Source organism: Schistocerca cancellata, chromosome 4 (assembly GCF_023864275.1).
Source record: "Schistocerca cancellata isolate TAMUIC-IGC-003103 chromosome 4, iqSchCanc2.1, whole genome shotgun sequence".
NCBI classification, from domain to species: domain Eukaryota; kingdom Metazoa; phylum Arthropoda; class Insecta; order Orthoptera; family Acrididae; genus Schistocerca; species Schistocerca cancellata.
Genome location: NC_064629.1, coordinates 147,122,661 through 147,145,937, shown reverse-complemented (window position 1 = coordinate 147,145,937; position 23,277 = coordinate 147,122,661).

Genomic DNA, 23,277 nt, shown 5'->3' with positions numbered 1-23,277 from the left:
TGTGTGTTCCGGTTGTTACAGAATCGTCTCACTCACTATCGCTTGTAGCGCTTGCTGTGCTAGAAAGAATTTCGGATGGTATTTGTCGCAGAAGCAACAGGAACACAAATTCGTAAAGCACCACGTACATTTAATGAAAGCTGCTGCCTGCAGGTACACAGATTAATCAGAAGCAATACCGGAAAAACAGTTCGTCTGATTTGAAAAAGATTGTTCTCTCTTCAGTCAACTTCGATGCAAACCACTAGTATTTGACTATTCCTGTGAAAGCAGATGCACTAAACTGTTGCAGAATTAAAGAATTTACTGTCATGGAATGTTCCCTCGAAGCGATTTCTCCATTAGTCAACTTATCAACTCTTTCTCTGAACAATTCGACCAAATTTCCCGGATGATTCTTGCACACATTAGAAAACGTAAGGGAATATCTTTTCTGACACAGTTATAGTATACTGTACTAAGAAGGCATGATAATCTTGTTCATATCGATTTTCGATCCTTGTTCCGCAAAGGTTCTATTGTACATCGACTGGTAGTGACAGCCGGTCTGATCTTTATTAATTACATAATCGATGTCAAAATTAGGCATCAGTACTATAGTATGTATCTAGAATTAACATATACTATTTAATGATATTCTGTATGATGAACTGAAAAAAGTCGAAACACTTTTAATGTTACAAGTATAGCAGATACGTGTAAAACTTCAAAATCGATTTTGTCGGAAACTAGCGGCTATCACATGAAAAGCCGCTAGCCAGGTACTCAAAACACGCCCCTCTACAATATAAGTAAGACTCATCAAAACCCTTATTGACAGGTCTGATGGTCCCCTTCTCAGAGATCTACTGATGTTATCAACCACGTTACATTTATATGAAGTGAACAGTATTGGTCTGACCACTCTACCTCCCTCTAGGACCTGTTCTACTATTCTCCGAAAACGACCCACTGGCTCCGGTTCGACAAGTTCTTTTCTCCAGTTACATACCTAGTCTGAGATGCCTAAACATGTGTTTTGTTTACAGTGTGGAAGTATAATAGATTTTACTATGGAGTTGGACATTGCTAATTCAGAATACGAGTAGAGCCTTCTAACGACTGCTCAATCTCATTCGCTCCATTACTAATCGACTCAAATTGTCGGAGAAAAGCCTATACCTGGCAAAAGGTTAGGTAGGAGATTTTATTTTTTAAACTCGTTCATATGGTTGGAAAGATTTGAAAACCAAGTTTTGCCAGCAAAATGTGTTACCTAAGTTTTCAGTAGTAAATAAACTTGGAAAATATCGGATTCTTCTGAGTTTTTTTAACCTCAATTTCTTATCCTCCAAGCACTTTGTCATCTATTTCCTTTTTTAAAAGAGCACTGAATTCTCTACAAATTTAATTAGTACAACATTTTTCTACACCAAATATCAAGGGCGCTACAGATCATAAAAAAATAACGATTTTTCAACCATTGTGCAAAAAGGCAAAATATCAGGTTATGAGCACTTTTATTTCAGTTTCTGTTTATAGAGCAGAAGTATATTACATGTTATCTTATACGCTGAAACTGACCATCTAATGTTGTGACATGGCCAGAAGTGAACAGTACTTGTCTGACCACTCAACCTCCTTCTAGGACCTGTCATAAAGAGTATTGTAGCTTTTCTTCGAAAACGACCTACTGACTTGTGTCCGAAAAGTGCTGACATTACATTCAGTATCTACTACCACAATCAGGTGAGACAGCTTGAAGTTTCAGTGTGGCATATAAGACTAACTAATTGCGTACAACTGTCGTACAATTTTTATAGCTGAGTGATGTTAATGGTGAGTTATAAGAAAATGTGTGTACTAATTGTTATCTAGCAGACAACATCGGTTTTATCCTTGGTGTGTGCAGCGCAATTTCCTTTGGTGATCGTTGTCACAGCGCGCTCACGGCGATTAGGACACAACAATACGGTTCGCACATTATTGTAGTGGCTTCCATTCAGTACATTTTCATGATTCTGGGATGACGAAAATATTTTGTAAAATAAAGGAGTGAGTACACTGATCGCTTGTTGTGTTAAACGTAGTGTGCCTGTTTACACAACAACCAACAGGTGTGTCACATCGGCCACAGGAGAAAGGTCAGTTCGGTTTCAAAGAAAAATGATTCTTATGTGCAAAGCGATGTACTGATGCCCTTTTAACCAAGCAATTAAAATTGCCGTATACCAAACGTCCTTTGCGGGGTTACCAGCAAGTCCAAAATTGGATAGAAAACTGGAGACCTCCCAAATAATGGGACTGGACTGGCAGGAACCACAGTTCAAGACCTGTTGTAATGAGGCAAGATCCAGCACCTGAGTCAGTTCTTCACGTTGTTTTGTGCTCGTGTAAGCTGAGCTATGGCGGAACATGGTTCTGTAGAAATGGCTCTGAGCACTATGGGACTCAACTGCTGAGGTCATTAGTCCCCTAGAACTTAGAACTAGTTAAACCTAACTAACCTAAGGACATCACAAACATCCATGCCCGAGGCAGGATTCGAACCTGCGACCGCAGCGGTCTTGCGGTTCCAGACTGCAGCGCCTTTAACCGCACGGCCACTTCGGCCGGCCCATGGTTCTGTAGACAACCAGCTTCAAAATATTCCTCTATTTGAAAGAAATGCAGTGGAGTCAACTGTGAAAACTTGCCAGAACTTTTGTATGAAGAAAGGGAAGAAGAAGTAGATTTTACGGAAAAAGACGGCGACTCACTGCAGGAAGAATAGGTCGATCTCAAATCCACATGATCCACTTACCCTGATTGTGCTATTCAAGGTATTTCTGATGACCATAACGAATTGGGGCCATCAAAGCGTCGGAAGAGACTTACATATGCGCCTCAAGTGCGCCGAAGATCAAATTACACAGTAAACTGGAAATTAACTTCGACTAATGATGTACAAATTGCGATAGACGGACGCCCAGGAATCACCCGATTGAATCCAGAGTAACTGAATACTGCCAAGGTTGATGTTCACTTACAATATATAGCATAATATGTAATACATTCCTATTAAATAAACAGAAACTGAAATGAAAGTCCTAAAACTAGGTATTTTTCACAGAATTTGAAAAACTGGTGTTTTTGATGAACTTTAGCACCTTTAATATTTAGTGGAGAAAACTTATGCTAATCAAAACTGTATAGAATTTTGTGCTCTTTTAAAAGGGAAATGGGCATCAAGGCGCTAGGACCACAAGAAGCTGAGATTTTTTTGAAAAACTTTTTTTGACTACAGAAAGCTTAGCCAACGTAAATTTTGTTGGCAAAACATTGTTTTCCAAATTCTCCAACATTATGAAGTAGTAAAAAAGAAACCAACTCTACCGTCTTCAATGTATAGTCTTTTTTCCGGTAATTTGACTGCAATATCAGTCGGAGACCTGTTTGAAAAATCGAACAGTTCTGGTCTTGTTACGTACTTAAAGGCTCTGTAGACTGGAATGGGTGATTTCTTTTACATGAACTGCAAATTCTCTAAAAATATATCCACCCTGACCGGTCTCAGTAAGTGCTGACATCGAATCTCTTCGTCACATTACGTGGGTACTGGATAGAATTCTTAGCGATATAATCTCTTGTCCATCTCTAAACAATTTTATGTATGGCACCCTTGATGTAGGACGTATTCTGACAACCTGTATGGTTAAGATTAGAACATTTTAGACCAATTAATTCACTCATTGTTCACGTGTAAACCATATAAAAGATATATAACAAAGTTCAGTAACCTCTAAGTACCATCACTTAGTCAAGGTGGTGCAGTGGTGAAACACTGGACTCGCATTAAGTAGGATGGTGGTGGAAACTCCCATACGACCACCCATATTCAGGTTTTTCATCATTCCACTGCGGCGCTGAAGGCGAATGCCGGCTTCGTTCTTTCGAAAGGGCACTGCCGATTTGGTTTTTCTCAGTCCCTGATGACCTCGTCAACGACTGGACACTGAAATCTAATACTTCTTCGTTCCTTTTTGTAAGCACCATTAATAGATTACGTAATCGCATGTTGAAATCAAGCTGCCTTCATTTCAGTAATCGAATAATGCTGGCTCTTTTACTTTTTAATGGTTTTATTGTTTTATTTTGAAGTAATAAAGTTGTATATCAGGAGAAAAAAATGGTTCAAATGGTTCTGAGCACTATGGGACTTAACATCTGTGGTCATCAGTCCCCTAGAACTTAGAACTACTTAAACCTAACTAACCTAAGGACATCACACACATCCATGCCCGAGGCAGGATTCGAACCTGCGACCGTAGCAGTCGTGCGGTATATCAGGAGATAATCCCAACATTACCATACTGCAATTTTTTATCGGTGTGAGAATAAATCAGATTTTACATCGTACGCTAACGTTTTTGAAAGTTGTAAAGGCAGTAAAATGTGGCTGAATTGAAATGAACACTACAAATTAGGTATCTGATAATATACAAATGACTGGAATTACACAACTGTACAAGGCCTCAGATTTTGGGAATTACGAACGATGCAAAGGTACCAATGACATTTGAAGCGGGCACACGCTAATGTTGCCGAACGTGGCTTACGATGCTTTGCTCCCTGCCACTAATACATGCATACTCCAGCAGCAGAAACAAAACGTCGATAACATGCAGAGCGTATTTGTAAGCGTGAATTTATTTAAAGTTCTTACTTGCAATACATAAACTCGAAAAACTGAAAAGAGCTACGTAATATCTAAAGTTATTTGTTATACTTCACAATACAAATGAAAACAATTTTCGCAAATCCTCGAACATTCGCAGTTTTTGTGTCTGTTGCCAAATATTAGCATTGCCGCTTAGTTTTACAATGAGTATATATCATACTACGAGTTTATATTACACTACAACGAATATATTAACAAATGTAACCTGAAGAACGTACTCACAATATTGTGTAATCGCACTCCGGTGGACCGATGGCATGCTTCCTCCTCACATTCCTGAGTGTGTTGTAGTTACGCTGATAGGAAAACACCACTCACATTAATTTCAGAATTTGATTTAAAATGCCGGCCGTTGTGGCCGAGCGGTTCTACGCGCTTCAGTCTGGAATCGCGTGACCGCTACGGTCGCAGGTTCGAATCCTGCCTCGGGCATGGATGTGTGTGATGTCCTTAGGTTAGTTAGGTTTAAGTAGTTCTAAGTTCTAGGGGACTGATGACCTCAGATGTTAAGCCCCATAGTGCTCAGACCCATTTGAACCATTTTTTTTCATTTAAAATAGTCTTCTTCAGCACTGCTCGAGCTATCAGTGCTTCCTCCCAGATGCATAATGAAATTTTCGACGCATTCTTCCACAACGTCTTAGTTTTTAGCCGCCTCTCAGATGTTGCTTGCAGTGCTGTTCACAATTTTTGTCCTGGTGTCGCTTGACACCAGCTACAAGGAGATTTTCAACTGCAAAGATGATTAATTTTTTATTGTTTGCAGCAACGTACTTTTTTTTTATTATCACCCATACCCCTCCATAGAAACTGAGGTGACAATGGTATCGAGGAAGCCAAACGATCTCATGCCCGTGCCTTTTAGCAATCTCGCCAGTTACGTATGATGGAAGCTATGGTTACTTTGGGCCTCAGTTTGAGCAATTCAGTCTTCTTTAAATCTTCTCTGAAATTCACTATTCACCATTTCAACCAGTTAACAATATCGTCTTTTTTGTTGCCAAAGTTGGTATCTTATAGTGAACAACAAAATGACGTGGGGCATTAGCCATAACAACCACTGAGGGACTAATCATAAGCGACGACTGGAACCACTTTTAAAAAACTGGCACAAAACTGTCTGATGTAACTGCATGTAAAACAATAATTCGCTCATCTCCAGAACAAACTGGTCAACAACATCGTTTTGTCATGTGGGATTGTATAAAATGACAACGGCAGGGGCAGCTGAATCACCCACTATACTAATATTTTCATTGGGTTATATACTGGAAAGTAGTTGCTACTACATTTTCCATTACGATATCTCCCGTTAATTTCGTTGTTTCTGATGGTGAAACATACTTAATAACGCAGCATTTCTGAACCATTTATGAAAGATTAAGTAGTATAAAAGAATAAACTTACAGAGACTTACAAAACCTGTATGACTAAACCGCCAGTTACGCAAAGAAAGACTCAAGACACTTGATTAAGTATGGCAGAAGTAAGAAATACCGTGTAACTTATGGCCAATCCACACTTGTATTTCTACAGTATGATTCCGTTTGCTAATATTCACCCGGAGCTCGGAGAGGGAACTTATATCGATTATGTAGCTGTCGACTGTCTGGATACCGTTCCTGCTACACATGTAGTGCAGGTTGCATAAAGCGCATTTGTAGGCGCAGCTGAATCTCGTTGTATATGACGAAGAATAGCGTCCTCCTCGAAATCATCCAAATCTTTCACTTGCTTCTCTCTCGGCAGCTTTTTTTCTGTACAGTACTGTTCTTTCCCTATCGTTACTTCAATGTTCTTGCATTATTTTAAATGCTGTTGCAGTCTTCCTAATATCCTGAGCAACAGGAAATAATGACTCACCTGTTTCATTTTTTTACTCAAAGTAGTCTCTCACCGAGCACGCAAATTCGCAGGTCACGCTGTGTACTGCACTTTTCTTTCTCCATTTCAATTCACGTGTTGGACCGATACTACTCGTTGCTTTGTTTAAAGCGAAACAGAAGCAAAAAATACCAAAAACAACAAAAGGGTAGAAACTGCGACCTGAACTATTTAGACAAACGACGAAACGACAGCACCGTTTGCAAGTGAGACAGTAACTGGTACGTTTGAGACATGGGCGCGTCAGGTTTGCAGAGCGACAACGTGGTTCGTGCTACGTGATCAAGAGCAGTCCCTCGTTGGTTGGCTACCTGCAGTCGCTGGGCAACGGACCAGCGACACTGAGCTGTCAGTACCAAAGACTCGTCTCTCAGATTTATGAGCGTTTCGAAATGCATTCAAAGGAGCTGGATGTGTTCCTGATTTTTTACTCTCCATACGGTTTGCGGCGAGTTCACAAAGCTTCAAATGTTGATACTGACGTTCTGTCACCAACAAATTACCGGCCTACCATATCTCTTGAAGGGAGGATATAAGATGAACATCAACAAAAGCAAAATGAGGATAATGGAATGTAGTCGAATTAAGTCGGGTGATGTTGAGGGTATTAGATTAGGAAATGAGACACTTAAAGTAGTAAAGGAGTTTTGCTATTTGGGGAGCAAAATAACTGATGATGGTCGAAGTAGAGAGGATATAAAATGTAGACTGACAATGGCAAGGAAAGCGTTTCTGAAGAAGAGAAATTTATTAACATCGAGTATAGATTTAAGTGTCAGGAAGTCATTTCTGAAAGTATTTGTATGGAGTGTAGCCATGTATGGAAGTGAAACATGGACGGTAAATAGTTTGGACAAGAAGAGAATAGAAGCTTTCGAAATGTGGTGCTACAGAAGAATGCTGAAGATTAGATGGGTAGATCACATAACTAATGAGGAGGTATTGAATAGGATTGGGGAGAAGAGAAGTTTGTGGCACAACTTGACCAGAAGAAGGGATCGGTTGGTAGGACATGTTCTGAGGTATCAAGGGATCACTAATTTAGTATTGGAGGGCAGTGTGGAGGGTAAAAATCGTAGGGGGAGACCAAGAGATGAATACACTAAGCAGATTCAGAAGGATGTAGGTTGCAGTAGGTACTGGGAGATGAAGAAGCTTGCGCAGGATAGAGTAGCATGGAGAGCTGCATCAAACCAGTCTCAGGACTGAAGACCACAACAACAACAACCATATCTCAGACCTGTCCAGGGCAACACTGTAGGTAAACAGCTAGGCTAGGGTGGCGATGGTACTTATTTTTCTCCCAATATGTCTTCCACATTGCTCACCACACGTAGCCGCGCTTCGTCTTGCTGAAATTTGACACATATAGTTACTTTAATGAGAGACAGTCCTCGGGGCTATTTCTCCTCGTTGATATAGGGAATGCTATTCACACTACTCTCATTAAGAACGAATCAAGATAAAATTCTATCTCAGTGCTCTGCAGAGCATCATATTACGCCTATGTCCTCATGTCACTTATTAGTGCTGGCTGTCATGTAGTGGTCTATGACGAATGCAGCCATCATTGAAGGGTAGAGTGATGTGCGGCTCGTCTGAAAACATAGCATTTTTCCACGTAGCTCGTTACCTACGGTTTTCATATACCAATTACGGCGTTTGTTATTTCAGGTCAATGGAAACAGAAACATTGACGTGCCTGCCACCAGTACTGCCCATAACAGACACCACAGAGTTATAGGCAGAAGCAGGTAAACACAGCTTGTAATCCTGTAGCATGGCATGAAAGGTACAGCGTAGAAGATGCTGGTTGATCCGTTACTGTTATGTCACTAAGATGGCTGTTTCTCAGTGTTGTGATGACACCATGTTGTCCTGTACATGACCAGCGGTGCACACAATCTTCTTCCAGCCAGTGGTTCTATAAATTAATCACTAAATACGCTGGATGATTCGAAATGTCATGGTATGGGGAACCAATTTCGTAGAGGCCAAACATTCTGACTCCTTTGAACTTGCTCGCACATATTTCTCCCTTTTCTGTATGATGGACGAGACATAGTGGCATTTGCTTCCATGTTTCCAGTTTGTATGACTGCGTTTCACTGGCGGAACTTCATGTAACTCTGGCGTTTTCAGACCTACATAAGGATGGACACTAATGGGCTAAAGTGCTCTTCGTCTACATGTAATCCTCATCACTTACGTGTGGTACACATCCTACGCATCCTAGTGCCTCGCTTTTCTTCATCTCTTGTCATCGAAAAAGCCTACAATCGTGTCTAGCCTTCTGATGTTCTATTCAGACCTCCCTGATGCGTGTTTCGAATCAATTACATGCCCAGAATGGCAGAATTTCTTACTAACACATGTAACAAAGAAGAACACAATTTCCATAGAAATACAAGTGTACTCAAGGATCCGTTTTGTCACCGCTACAATATACAGGTGGCGTCCGAGAACTTCATCTCATATTTCCGTACTACAATATGCAGACGACACAGCCTTCCTTTCCGTCCATTCCACCCTCCATTCATCCCAATGATTTCTCCAACTTCATCTCAATAACTTCATCTCTTGGTGTAACTTATCTTCTATATTTCACATGTCTAAAAGATTATGTAACCAAATGTGCATTGCTATATTTAGCAGCACTACTGTATTTTATTACCGGAACACTTAGAAGATGAAACGAATCTACTAAACAGACTGCATACACTATGCCTGTCAGTAACCAAGAGCATTCAGGAATTTTAATTTCACCTTTTATTCCCGGAATTTATAAAGCCGATCTGAATGGGACTAGAGGTATATAGACAAAATTTCTTTTGTATATCCTATACCTGCAGTAAACACTCTCAAATCCATCATTTTTCAGCAAGTGCACCAACTTGTGAGCGCTTTGCTTTAGTATTTAGAGTAAATGCAGATGTCGTGTATTTCCCTTTCATATCCAGTTTTTTTTTTTTCGTATATTATGTGAGCTCGATCTCTTCCATTTCCAGCTTACCACATAAACTGCATTTAAACGAGAAATTTCTTTAGTGTGGTCTGCCCTTACCTTGATCGACACATTGCTTCTTTTTCTTGTGACCTATGATATTATTTTTGGGAACAGTAGCAATTTCTGGTACATTTTTCTTAAGACCTGTGGAATAACAAACGTACAATGTCCAGTATGTAGGAGTGGGAAGGAAAATCAGTCGGTTCCTTCTCTAAGGACCAATCAGCCTTACTTTCAACCCTAATCTTGCGTCATATCTTCCCCTATACAAAACGAGCTACCCTTTTTTGAACTTTTTTCGATGTGTTCCACCAATCCTATCAGGTAAGCATCCCATACCATCAACAACACTCTAGAAGAGGACGAACAAGCATGGAGTAAGTATTCAGTTTTAGTAGATTTATTGCATCTTCTAAGAATTCCGGCAATAAAACAGTCCTTGTCTCTCCCTTGCACACCACCTACCTTCAGCAGCAAGGGACAATAATGATATTTTGCCTTGATTCTGTTTGTGTATAGATGTTATTTAGAGCACAAATCGCACTAAGTAATGCGTAATTATTACTAACAGAAAGTTATTATAGGAGGGAGTATTGATGAGGGGATATGCTCACAACAGAGACTGTACTGTGTTTCAAATAGAGTTATGATATACTTTTTAGCCAGCTTCTATCAAGCTTGGCGTGCTAAAATAAGTGATAGAATTGCTCTGCAGCTTGTGATTGCCTACAGATATGGTGCTCTACAGGGTGTTACAAAAGATACGGCCAAACTTTCAGGAAACATTCGTCACACACAAAGGAAGAAAATATGTTATGTGGACATGTGTCCGGAAACGCTTACTTTCCATGTTAGAGCTCATTTTATTACTTCTCTTCAAATCACATTAATCATGGAATGGAAACACACAGCAACAGAACGTACCAGCGTGACTTCAAACACTTTGTTACAGGAAATGTTCAAAATGTCCTCCGTTAGATACATGCATCCACCCTCCGTCGCATGGAATCCCTGATGCGCTGATGCAGCCCTGGAGAATGGCGTATTGTATCACAGCCGTCCACAATACGAGCACGAAGAGTCTCTACATTTGGTACCGGAGTTGCGTAGACAAGAGCTTTCAAATGCCCCCATAAATGAAAGTCAAGAGGGTTGAGGTCAGGAGAGCGTGGAGGCCATGGAATTGGTCCGCCTCTACCAATCCATCGGTCACCGAATCTGTTGTTGAGAAGCGTACGAACACTTCGACTGAAATGTGCAGGAGCCCCATCGTGCATGAACCACATGTTGTGTCGTACTTGTAAAGACACATGTTCTAGCAGCACAGGTAGAGTATCCCGTATGAAATCATGATAACGTGCTCCATTGAGCGTACGTGGAAGAACATGGGGCCCAATCAAGACATCACCAACAATACCTGCTCAAACGTTCACAGAAAATCTGTGTTGATGACGTGATTGCACAATTGCGTGCGGATTCTCGTTAGCCCAAACATGTTGACTGTGAAAATTTACAATTTGATCACGTTGGAATGAAGCCTCATCCGTAAAGAGAACATTTGCACTGAAATGAGGATTGACACATTGTTGGATGAACCATTAGCAGAAGTGTACCCGCGGAGGCCAAGCAGCTGCTGATAGTGCCTGCACACGCTGTACATGGTACGGAAACAACTGGTTCTCCCGTAGCGCTCTCCATACAGTGACGTGGTAAACGTTACCTTGTACAGCAGCAACTTCTCTGACGCTGACATTAGGGTTATCGTCAACTGCACGAAGAATTGCCTCGTCCATTGCAGGTGTCCTCGTCGTTCTAGGTCTTCCCCAGTCGCGAGTCATAGGCTGGAATGTTCCGTGCTCCCTAAGACGCCGATCAATTGCTTCGAACGTCTTCCTGTCGGGACACCTTCGTTCTGGAAATCTGTCTCGATACAAACGTACCGCGCCACGGCTATTGCCCCGTGCTAATCCATACATCAAATGGGCATCTGCCAACTCCGCATTTGTAAACATTGCACTGACTGCAAATCCACGTTTGTGATGAACACTAACCTGTTGATGCTACGTACTGATGTGCTTGATGCTAGTACAGTACAGCAATGAGTCGCATGTCAACACAAGCACCGAAGTCAACATTACCTTCCTTCAATTGGGCCAACTGGCGGTGAATCGAGGAAGTACAGTACATACTGACGAAACTAAAATGAGCTCTAACATGGAAATTAAGCGTTTCCGGACACATGTCCACATGACATTTTTTCTTTATTTGTGTGTGAGGAATGTTTCCTGAAAGTTTGGCCCGTAACTTTTTGTAACACCCTGTATAATGTTTGATTGTTTAATACATATTTCAACTTAGATGTGTTGAGAATAGACGAATTTTAAGATAATTGCACACGTCAGTGATCGAAGACACAACCTCCCTGTTGCGTGCAGTGTGCAGCCACGATGCCATCAATAGAGCGAGTATTACATGTCGCCCTTTCTTGATAGTAATATGCGTGGGGCCAGCTTAAAGGGTTCGGCTGAGCATTTAGCGTCCGTGGGCCAGAGGTTTCTGAGATTATAGGGGGGAAAAAAAATATTCTGCGCTGGTGCAGGACGGGAGGGGTGCATGAGGCAGACAAGGAAGTGGGAGATGTCCCTGGTTCGGCTGTGTGCCACAGGCGCGTGGGGACCAGGCGCAGTGGAGTACTGTAGTAGGTATTGCTTCGAGCGGCCAGCGGCGTGGAGAGATGGACGCAGTTGCGAATACACTGTTGTAGCGGGCTTCAGGCAGACCGCGGAAGGGGCTTTCCCACATTTCGTTTATTTTAAGTGGAGTCGTAAATGTTCCCCTCCTCCCCTCCCCGGTGATAGGACCGTTGTTGTTCTCTACATACGTAAATGATTTGGGGAATGGTGTGTAATCTGCGGTTGTTTGCTGTGGATGCTGTGGTGTACGGTAAGGTGCCGAAGTTGAGTGACTGTCAAAAGATACATGACGACTTAGAAAAAATTTGCAGCTACCCATAAATGTGAAAAAATGTAAGTTAACCCGCCTGAGAAGGAAAATCAAACCTGTAATGTTCAGATACTGTATTACTAGTGTCCCGCTTGATACAGTCAATTCGTATAAACACCTAGGCGTAAAGTTCAAAGGTGATATGAGATGGAACGAGCATGTGATAACTGTAGTAGCGAAGGCGAATGGTTGACGTCGGTTTATTGGGAGAATTTTAGAAAAAAATGGTTCACCTGTAAAGAAGACCGCATATGCGCTGGTGCGACATATTCTGGAGTACTGTTCGAGTGTTTCGGATCCGTACCAAGGCGGACTGAAAGAAGATATCGATGCAATTCAGAGGCGGGCTGCTAGAGTTGTTATCGGTATGTTCAAACAACACGTAAGTGTTAGGGAGATGCTTCGGGAACTCAAATGGGAATCCCTGGAGGGAAGGCGACGTTTTTTTCGAGAAACGCAACTGAGAAAATTTAGAGAACCCGCATTTGAAGTTGTCTAACGAACGTTTCTACCGCCACCAACGTACATTGTGCGTAAGGACCATGAAGATAAGATAAGAGAAATTATGGCTCATACGGAGGCGTACAGACAGTCGTTTTTCACTTGCTCCATTTGCGAGTGGAACAGGAAAGGAAATGACTAAATTGGTTCAAATGGCTCTGAGCACTATGGGACTTAACATCTGTGGTCATCAGTCCCCTAGAACTTAGAACTACTTAAACCTAACTAACCTAAGGACATCACACACATCCATGCCCGAGGCAGGATTCGAACCTGCGACCGTAGCGGTCACGCGGTTCCAGACTGAAGCGCCTAGAACCGCAAGGCCACACCGGCCGGCATTTTAAATCAAATTCTGAAATTAATGTGAGTGGTGTTTTCCTATCAGCGTAACTACAACACACTCAGGAATGTGAGGAGGAAGCATGCCATCGGTCCACCGATGACTAGTAATGGTACAGGGTAACCTCAGCCACCCACTGCAAGGTGGTTTGCGGAGTGTCTGTGTAGATGTAGACTACACCAGGTGGTACAGCATGACCCCATAACAGAAGCCTATGGTAAAAATGGAACCAGGGACTATCAGTGTAATTTGTTTACGTACATCCCGAGTGTAACTGCTGCGAAACAAGAGTGTAACTCGTTTTAAAAAAAGAACTCTGCGCCTCCGCAGTGCAAATGTTACATAGCAAGAGTGTGCTTAACAAGCTACAACAATGAGTGAGAGGAAAGGGGTGGATCGTGCGAGTCGGTTTCTATTCTGTCTGGAGGTTGCAGACCTCTGGTGACGATTCACGTTGATAATCTACCATTCATGATGAAGCACAGAGCACAAATCCCGAGTCCATCCGATGACAAGCATTCCGGGACGCTATGGATGAGTGGTGGGGGCAGAGGAAGGGCAACTGCAGTGCTGTGGAAAATGGAGTAACTGTTTTGGACTGAGGGTGGTGGGGGAGAATCCTTCGACACTTTACATATCCACCACCTTAGGCAACCATGTTGTATCATAGTATCAGAGTGCCTGCCGTCTTGGATCATAATTTATACTAATTGGGTAATAAATATCAGTGGAAAGGTTAATAAATTAGAGGATAAGGAAAAATTTAGTCCTAATTGGAAAATAAATATGATTAAAAATAAACATTGAATAGCAGCATAGAGGGATGAGGGAAGAAGACAGGGAGGTAATAAATTAAAGCAATAAGGGAAAGCGTAGTCCTAATTTGGTAATCAATTAGAATCTAAATAAACACAGCCCAAGAGTCCTACTAGGAGAAGGGAAGTGGGGATAGGAGATGGGGAGGGAAGGCGGGAAGCATCTAGGCCCTGAATGTCAGCAGCCCAACCAACAGCACAATAGCCCATCGTTAATACATCAATTAATTGATCTAGATGGATAGGGGAAGAGGGAGAAGGAGGAGGAGGGAGGTCATAACTCATCTCGGACCCTCCTGAGGCAGACGTAGGCAGCAGAAACTGCGCCAGTAATGGCGCAACCATCATAATACACTCCTGGAAATGGAAAAAAGAACACATTGACACCGGTGTGTCAGACCCACCATACTTGCTCCGGACACTGCGAGAGGGCTGTACAAGCAATGATCACATGCACGGCACAGCGGACACACCAGGAACCGCGGTGTTGGCCGTGGAATGGCGCTAGCTGCGCAGCATTTGTGCACCGCCGCCGTCAGTGTCAGCCAGTTTGCCGTGGCATACGGAGCTCCATCGCAGTCTTTAACACTGGTAGCATGCCGCGACAGCGTGGACGTGAACCGTATGTGCAGTTGACGGACTTTGAGCGAGGGCGTATAGTGGGCATGCGGGAGGCCGGGTGGACGTACCGCCGAATTGCTCAACACGTGGGGCGTGAGGTCTCCACAGTACATCGATGTTGTCGCCAGTGGTCGGCGGAAGGTGCACCTGCCCGTCGACCTGGGACCGGACCGCAGCGACGCACGGATGCACGCCAAGACCGTAGGATCCTACGCAGTGCCGTAGGGGACCGCACCGCCACTTCCCAGCAAATTAGGGACACTGTTGCTCCTGGGGTATCGGCGAGGACCATTCGCAACCGTCTCCATGAAGCTGGGCTACGGTCCCGCACACCGTTAGGCCGTCTTCCGCTCACGCCCCAACATCGTGCAGCCCGCCTCCAGTGGTGTCGCGACAGGCGTGAATGGAGGGACGAATGGCGACGTGTCGTCTTCAGCGATGAGAGTCGCTTCTGCCTTGGTGCCAATGATGGTCGTATGCGTGTTTGGCGCCGTGCAGGTGAGCGCACAATCAGGACTGCATACGACCGAGGCACACAGGGCCAACACCCGGCATCATGGTGTGGGGAGCGATCTCCTACACTGGCCGTACACCACTGGTGATCGTCGAGGGGACACTGAATAGTGCACGGTACATCCAAACCGTCATCGAACCCATCGTTCTACCATTCCTAGACCGGCAAGGGAACTTGCTGTTCCAACAGGACAATGCACGTCCGCATGTATCCCGTGCCACCCAACGTGCTCTAGAAGGTGTAAGTCAACTACCCTGGCCAGCAAGATCACCGGATCTGTCCCCCATTGAGCATGTTTGGGACTGGATGAAGCGTCGTCTCACGCGGTCTGCACGTCCAGCACGAACGCTGGTCCAACTGAGGCGCCAGGTGGAAATGGCATGGCAAGCCGTTCCACAGGACTACATCCAGCATCTCTACGATCGTCTCCATGGGAGAATAGCAGCCTGCATTGCTGCGAAAGGTGGATATACACTGTACTAGTGCCGACATTGTGCATGCTCTGTTGCCTGTGTCTATGTGCCTGTGGTTCTGTCAGTGTGATCATGTGATGTATCTGACCCCAGGAATGTGTCAATAAAGTTTCCCCTTCCTGCGACAATGAATTCACGGTGTTCTTATTTCAATTTCCAGGAGTGTATTTCAATCAAGAAACCCCTGAGATGTAGTGGAAATCAGTTCTACGACATCCTTATAGTCACTGGTTCAAGGAGCTCCACAGAAAACCTAGAAAAACAGGTACCAGACTTATAAACTTATTGACATGTACTTTATATACTTCAGCTAATCAACCAGTGTGAATGTCAACATGAAGGCATCTAGTTATTATGCATCAAAGTGCACTCAGGTATTTCACATAACAAGTTTGTAGACCACCTGACGGCATGTAATAAGACTGATGACCAAGTTACTGCACTAGTGCACCGGATACGGATTTCGTTCCTAACTTAAAGAATCAAGCCTTTCCTGAATCGGCACAGATATAGTTGATCTTTTAACAGTCGAAAGAGAAACTTTACACATGACTACGTCCGAACTTTCCTTCAAAAACTAGGTTTTCACAAGTGAAACTGTTTAGAGGACACATTATAACTACAGGGAGGGGTACAGAGAAGGGGCCCGGAGAGAATTTTCAACATTTTGAAACTATTTGTGGCAGCATTAACGGAGGAGATAAAGACCTACAGTTACTTCCAACAGCTTGCATTATAAAGACCTACAGGTTGCTTCACGGCTGTTATCTTTCGTACCTAAAAAGAACAAAAGTTCAGCCGTCTCCATACTGCGAAAAACATCCAAATGACATGGCAGATCTCAACCATGTCATACAAGGTTGTTTCCGATATGAAAGACATCGGCATAACCTCATCAAGGACTTGTAAGAGAACTGTTTCGGCAGCTGTCCACAGCGGATTATGTCAGTATTTGTGTATTTCTGCTGGATATAGAAATAATGCAAGGGTATAGGAAAATTCATTCCAGAGAAATCCCCATACTCAGCAAACCGTCTCATAAACTGTTGTCCCAGGAATGGTTCTTCGTTCGTGGAGAACAACAATCACGTAGAACTATTTGAAAGAAATTTCCAGCATTTGACTGTAAATTACTGTTCATTATTCACACCATCGTTATTCGGCGTTATAGCCATTCTCAAGTGCGTGTTTAAATGTTACAGTGTACCTGCCGCGTCTATGGGATGTTCCATTGTCATATAGCAGGATATGCATAAATATGGAGGATACATGATATGGCTGACATTGTGTATTGTCATTAACACACAGTACGGTGTATTTGACAGCCTATAAATTGATGTGACATTCATGAATTCAGGACACAGCAATGTATTTGCTGTTAAATGCAACATATTCCGTGTTAGTGGTTATTTTCTGTGCACAATGTCAGTCCTCGATGTGTAATCATATCCTGTAATTGACAACCAGTCTATAAGACAAGAAATATGTTTATTCGACGATGACATGTCACGTAGACAAATCAGATACACTGTAACGTTTCAACATTAACTTGAGAATGACTATAAAGATGAAATCATGATTGTCCGAAAAATGAACAGTAATTTACATTTAAATGACGGAAATTTCTTTTTAAAAAATGTTGCCTCGTCAGTAGTAAAAGTTATGACAACATGGACAGGGTTGAACAATCAGTGCTAAGAAAGCGGGATACCATCGATCTTTTTAAGAGAAAATCTTTTTTTATACCGTTGGATGAGCAGCTGTCTACCTGTGAAATCGCCATGGGCCTTCGTATAAACAAGAGATTCAAGCATTAAGTATATGGGGACTGTTTCCAGTGTCTGCAAATAATTATTCCTCATTGTTATTGTGATATGCTAAATACTGAAATGTAATAATAGCTTGAATTATCCCATTTCAGTTGTAAAGACTGTATCATGTATTTTAAGTAGTAAGAGTTTAATTTAAAACGCCTATGTTCACTATATGGTATGGAATAAAAATATGTAAATACTCACTCTCCTTGGATGAGTGGCTAACGTTAAAGGCCAATTAAATAAAAAAAAGAGATCTAGAGCTAGACCTGGCCACAGCAACAATTGAGTGCCCTCTGCATGGTGGTCGATGAGGACACAGCGGGCAAACTGAGGTCTTGCGTTATCCTTTTGAAAGAAAAAGTCACAGAGAGGCATCGGTGTAGAACATAGTCACTTGCCTTAACACGTCAGAAATGTAAGGACTGCTGTACAAATTAACTGCTATGCGAATCACAGGTGATCGGTTTCTGTACCCCATGGCATCATATTCCATCTCGCCATGTGTGTGGCTCGAATGAAGATGACGAATGCAATCTGGCAAGGTTCGTTCTCCTCGGAAAATCCGCGTCCAGATACTCTCAGCGAGATGCTGTACACAAAACCAGGAATAATCTGAAAAGTTACGTGATGTTACTCATGTCTTCAATGTTGATCAAAAGGAGAGAATTAAACCCCCTTTATGGCCATCCTGAATAATTTTTTCCTCGTCCGATGCACGTATGGTTCTACTAGAAAGTTGCGACAGGTTCCCTTTTCACTCGTGTCTGACCGACCTAACGTATCGCCTGTAATGACCTCAATTTCGAAGAGAGACAAATTACTTTTCCCCACCATTGTGCGACTTACCTAGTATTCTAACTGAGTGCGATGGGCGATGTAACAGGAAGTGCGAGCCAAACCACGCCTAATGAAAGTGTAATGGAAATGCGGGCACGCCACCACAGAATCATTCTGTCCCCGCTTAAGTGCTCTTTCAATTATAAAACAGTTTCTCGTTAACTGCTGTTCGTGGAGAACGGTTTAGCATGCAGAGTGAAAAATGTCGTGAGACTGTGGTGTTATTCTCTGAAAACCTACAATTATCTACGACACCGTAGCTCATTAAATAAAAACTCTGCACCTTCACTTACTCTGTCACACGCAGAGGAGTTATATCCTCGTTGAAAATAGACTTCCTGCCGACAAGTATGCTAATTTTTGATTTACCGTATACTGCTGCGCTTATTAACTGTGTAATATTTGTTTTTCACATAAGTGATCTTGCTGAGATAAAAATATGTGCAAGTCGATTTAAAATTAGAGCGAATTTAAAAGAATATAAAAAACTAGTCATTAATTACAGTTACTAGGAGATCATGGTTAAGAGCGAGAACATCTTGACGAGGAATAAGACTGGAAAGTAATATACACTACTGAGCATCTTACGTCTCTCCCTTGCTGTCTTCGATATTAAGATTTGTATTATTCGATCTGAATATTGCAGGGTAGTAGTTGCGTTTCCATTTTAGTTTTCTCTCATAAGGTATGCGTAGCTGTTCGGGGGAACTAACGGTTTTCTTAAGAATTCCTTATCACTGTTTTATCACTTTTACAATTGAAAACATATCCAAAAGAGTCACAAATCAGAACCACAGCATATGTCTGTTGTCAGTGGTTTTATTATGACTGTTTTCTTTATAATGTTTTTCTCCTATTTAAAGACTTGTATGTTATATTTCGAACAAATCACATTCAGTTCCTGAATCGTGAAGCATTACCTATATCCATCTTAGCCATCGTGTGCAGACATGAGGAGCTTAATGGAAAAAGACAGAAACTTCGAAAGTTCTGGACTTATTAAAAATGATTCAAAATAGTGTTAAAATACCTACTGCTTTATTCTATTTTCTAGAGATACTGGTATAAAAAAAGGAAATTTTTGAAAGTACATTTCCACCAGGAGCTGATAATTCTCTCTCAGTCATATGTCGAGATAGGAAACCTCAGCAGCCAGGAAAAAGAAGAATACAGTACTAAACCGGTATTCATGTCAAATAATTTACAGGAAAAACACAAGATTAAAATTATGAGGGATGGCTGTGGACTGGGATCTCATTCCTACTGATCACGTGACCAGTTTCTTAACCACTGAGTCAATTCTTTCCGATGGTAGCATGGGATCACAAAACACTTCCTATTCAACAAATAAATTGTAAACTCATTTATGACTTGACGCCCAGGGTGCGGAACTTGAGCTCACGATGGGATCTGAAATAATGTCTCTGCTCAGAAATAACCTTTTAGGGACCGATCGCGAACCGGTGGAAAACAGTTCTTTTATTTAAATTGAAGGTCATTAAGTTTGTTCCAGAGCTTCTTAAGTGCAGCATAAAATGAAAGTAAGTAAGCGGAATAAATGCTATTGACTGAACTACGTGACACTGTAGCTTATAGTTTCTAATCGAAGTCTTCATTTTAAAGAATTTTCTTTCCCTGCCTAAAAACTGTTGAGATAGCAAACGCAAGCTAGTAGCCAATGCACAATGTGCTTCACTAATATCTCACTAAATGAAGAAGTAAGTTAATTTCCTACGCCTATTGCTTCTTGAGTCTCGATACTTGACGTCGACCATGGAGTTCACTACATAAAATGCTTCGTGGAAACATCTAAGTTTCAAACTTCCTGGCAGATTAAAACTGTGTGCCCGACCGAGACTCGAACTCGGGACCTTTGCCTTTCGCGGGCAAGTGCTCTACCATCTGAGCTACCGAAGCACGACTCACGACCGGCCCTCACAGCTTTACCTCTGCCAGTATCTCGTCTCCTACCTTCCAAACTTTACAGAAGCTCTCCTGCGAAACTTGCCTGCGAAAGGCAAAGGTCCCGAGTTCGAGTCTCGGTCGGGCACACAGTTTTAATCTGCCAGGAAGTTTCATATCAGCGCACACTCCGCTGTAGAGTGAAAATCTCATTCTGGAAACATCCCCCAGGCTGTGGCTAAGCCATGTCTCCGCAGTATCCTTTCTTTCAGGAGTGCTAGTTCTGCAAGTTTCACAGGAGAGCTTCTGTAAAGTTTGGAAGGTAGGAGACGAGATACTGGCAGAAGTAAAGTTGTGAGGACCGGGCGTGAGTCGTGCTTCGGGAGCTCAGATGGTAGAGCACTTGCCCGCGAAAGGCAAAGGTCCCGAGTGCGAGTCTCGGTCGGGCACATTGTTTTAATCTGCCAGGAAGTTTCATATCAGCGCACACTCCTTCCACGAAGTTTCACACTGACTCCTCTAGCAACATTTGCAGGTTTCGACAAAGCGACTGCCAACCAGTCTGTGCTATGTCCCAATAAGAAAGTCTTCACTCCTCCAACTCCTAGGCACGAATTCCGTAACAACAACTCTTATACAAACAGTCCATACTGTTTGTTCCCCCACTACCGTAGTTATCTAGCTTATCACTGGCTGCTGCTTTTACTGCATCCCTTCCATCAGCGTCCTCACTAGTGACATGTATTAAGACAACGCAAAATTTACAATTTTCGAATATATTAGCCCACTTATATGAATAATGTCTTGTAAGAAACGCGGCAAACGCTAGTTAATTTGATATTACACAATGTGGAAGTATTCATTAAAAGACATCATAGTCGCCGTTGCCGGTATAAAATATTTATTGCTACTATTGCAATTTCGGCCTTATGGCCATTTTCAAGTAACACTGCAAAGTTACATTCTGCCAGAATATAAAACTATCTGACATGAGTACATGTCGTCGTCAAAATGCAGCCTTTTGACTGTGAGAGTCCCACAAGATCTGATGAGAACGACATTTATTACATCGTAATATGTTGTTAAATGTATACTGAACTGTCGATGTTCCCATCGTTCTAATAATCTATCACCCATACAAGCTCAGGTACACTGACAACATGACTCTCACAGTCAAAAGGCTGCATTTTGACGACGACATGTACTCATGTCAGATAGTTTTATATTCTGACAGAATGTAACTTTGCAGTGTTACTTGAAAATGGCCGAAAGGCCGAAATTGCAATAGTAACAATAAATATTTTATACAGTCAACGGCGACTATGATGTCTTTTAAGAAATATTACGTGAATGTGAATCCCAACCATGAGAAGTTAATCAAATGTAAGTATTCAGTTATTTCGTATGTAATATTAAATTAATAGTCTGCAACACCTCTGAGCTAGTCTCTTCGTAAACGGTAAATTAAAGCGCAAGAAATTATACATATAATTTACTTACAATGCGTGCTACCGTTGGTCATTTAATCTATCTGTACCTTTTCGTGAAATTAGAACTAAGGTAAGATATGTACACAAGAATTCTGCATGGGCCTTACTTTCGCGTATTGGGTGGTTGATGGGGCAATGAGGTCCCTAATCGTGCATACCGAGGCGTATTTTCTTATGTTATTCCGTGTATCTAAGCAGAATTTCCGTCTCGATGTTGGAAGCTTGTAATCTTACACTACCTGATCAAAAGTGTCCGAACGGCTGTTAGTAACATTAATATAGGGTGCCTGCACCCTTCTCCTTTGTGACAGCTTGAACTCTGTTGGGGCCGCCTTCGATCAGGTGTCTGCATGCCTGTGGAAGAATGGCACCTATTCTCCCTCCAGAGCCGAAAGAACAGATGATAGTGAAGTTGTACGCTGGGATCCGGAGGAGAGTCGACGTTTTAACTCATCCTAAAAGTGTTCTATTGGGATCAAGTCGAGCTCAGCGCAGACCAGTCCATTCCAGGAATATTATTACCCACAAACTGTTGCTTCACAGATGATGCCTTATGACGCTACTACACCCAGTTCATAATGCCGTAAAATGCGTTATTAATCCTTAGACATTTAGCGTCTTCTTAAGCACAATGTGGTAACCACATCCTAAACACGGAAAACACCCCATACCCTAACACAACCTCCTCCATCCTCCACTGTTGGCACGACACACGACGGCAGGTAACTATCTCCAGGTATTCACAAAACCTGAACCCTACCATCGGATGCATACAGGGTATAGGGTCATTCATCACTTCAAATCACGAGTTTTCAGTCATCAACTGTTGCTTTTACACCAATTCAGCGTCGCTTAGCGCTGACTATAGAAATATGTGGCTTATGAGGAGCTGCCTGACCATTCTAACCCATTCTTTTTAACTGCCTACACGCACCCATTGTGGTAGCTAGACGGCTGGTTGTACTTAGGAACTCACGAGTGATTACTTTCGCTGATCTGATGTGACGTTTTACAGCCGCCATACCCAATGCTAGATGGTCCCATGCATGAGGTCTGGTCTTACATTAGCTGTGGTTGTTCCTTCAGGTTTCCACTTGACAGTCACATTATCAACATTCGACTAGGGCAACTTTAGAAGGGTTGAGGTGTCCCTGGTGAATTTATTACTCAGGTGACTTCTAAAGACCATTCCAAGCTCGAAGTCACTGAGCTCTCCGGACCGACCTCTTCTGTTGTTAGTATTTCTCTACTGACAACACAATAATCCCGACTCCTTTTGTACTGGAAGGTCTGATTCTCGTGACATTTCATCTCTAGACTTCTGCGCCGTGTCTTGCAAAGAATCGGGCCCACACCTAGCAGAAAGCTGAA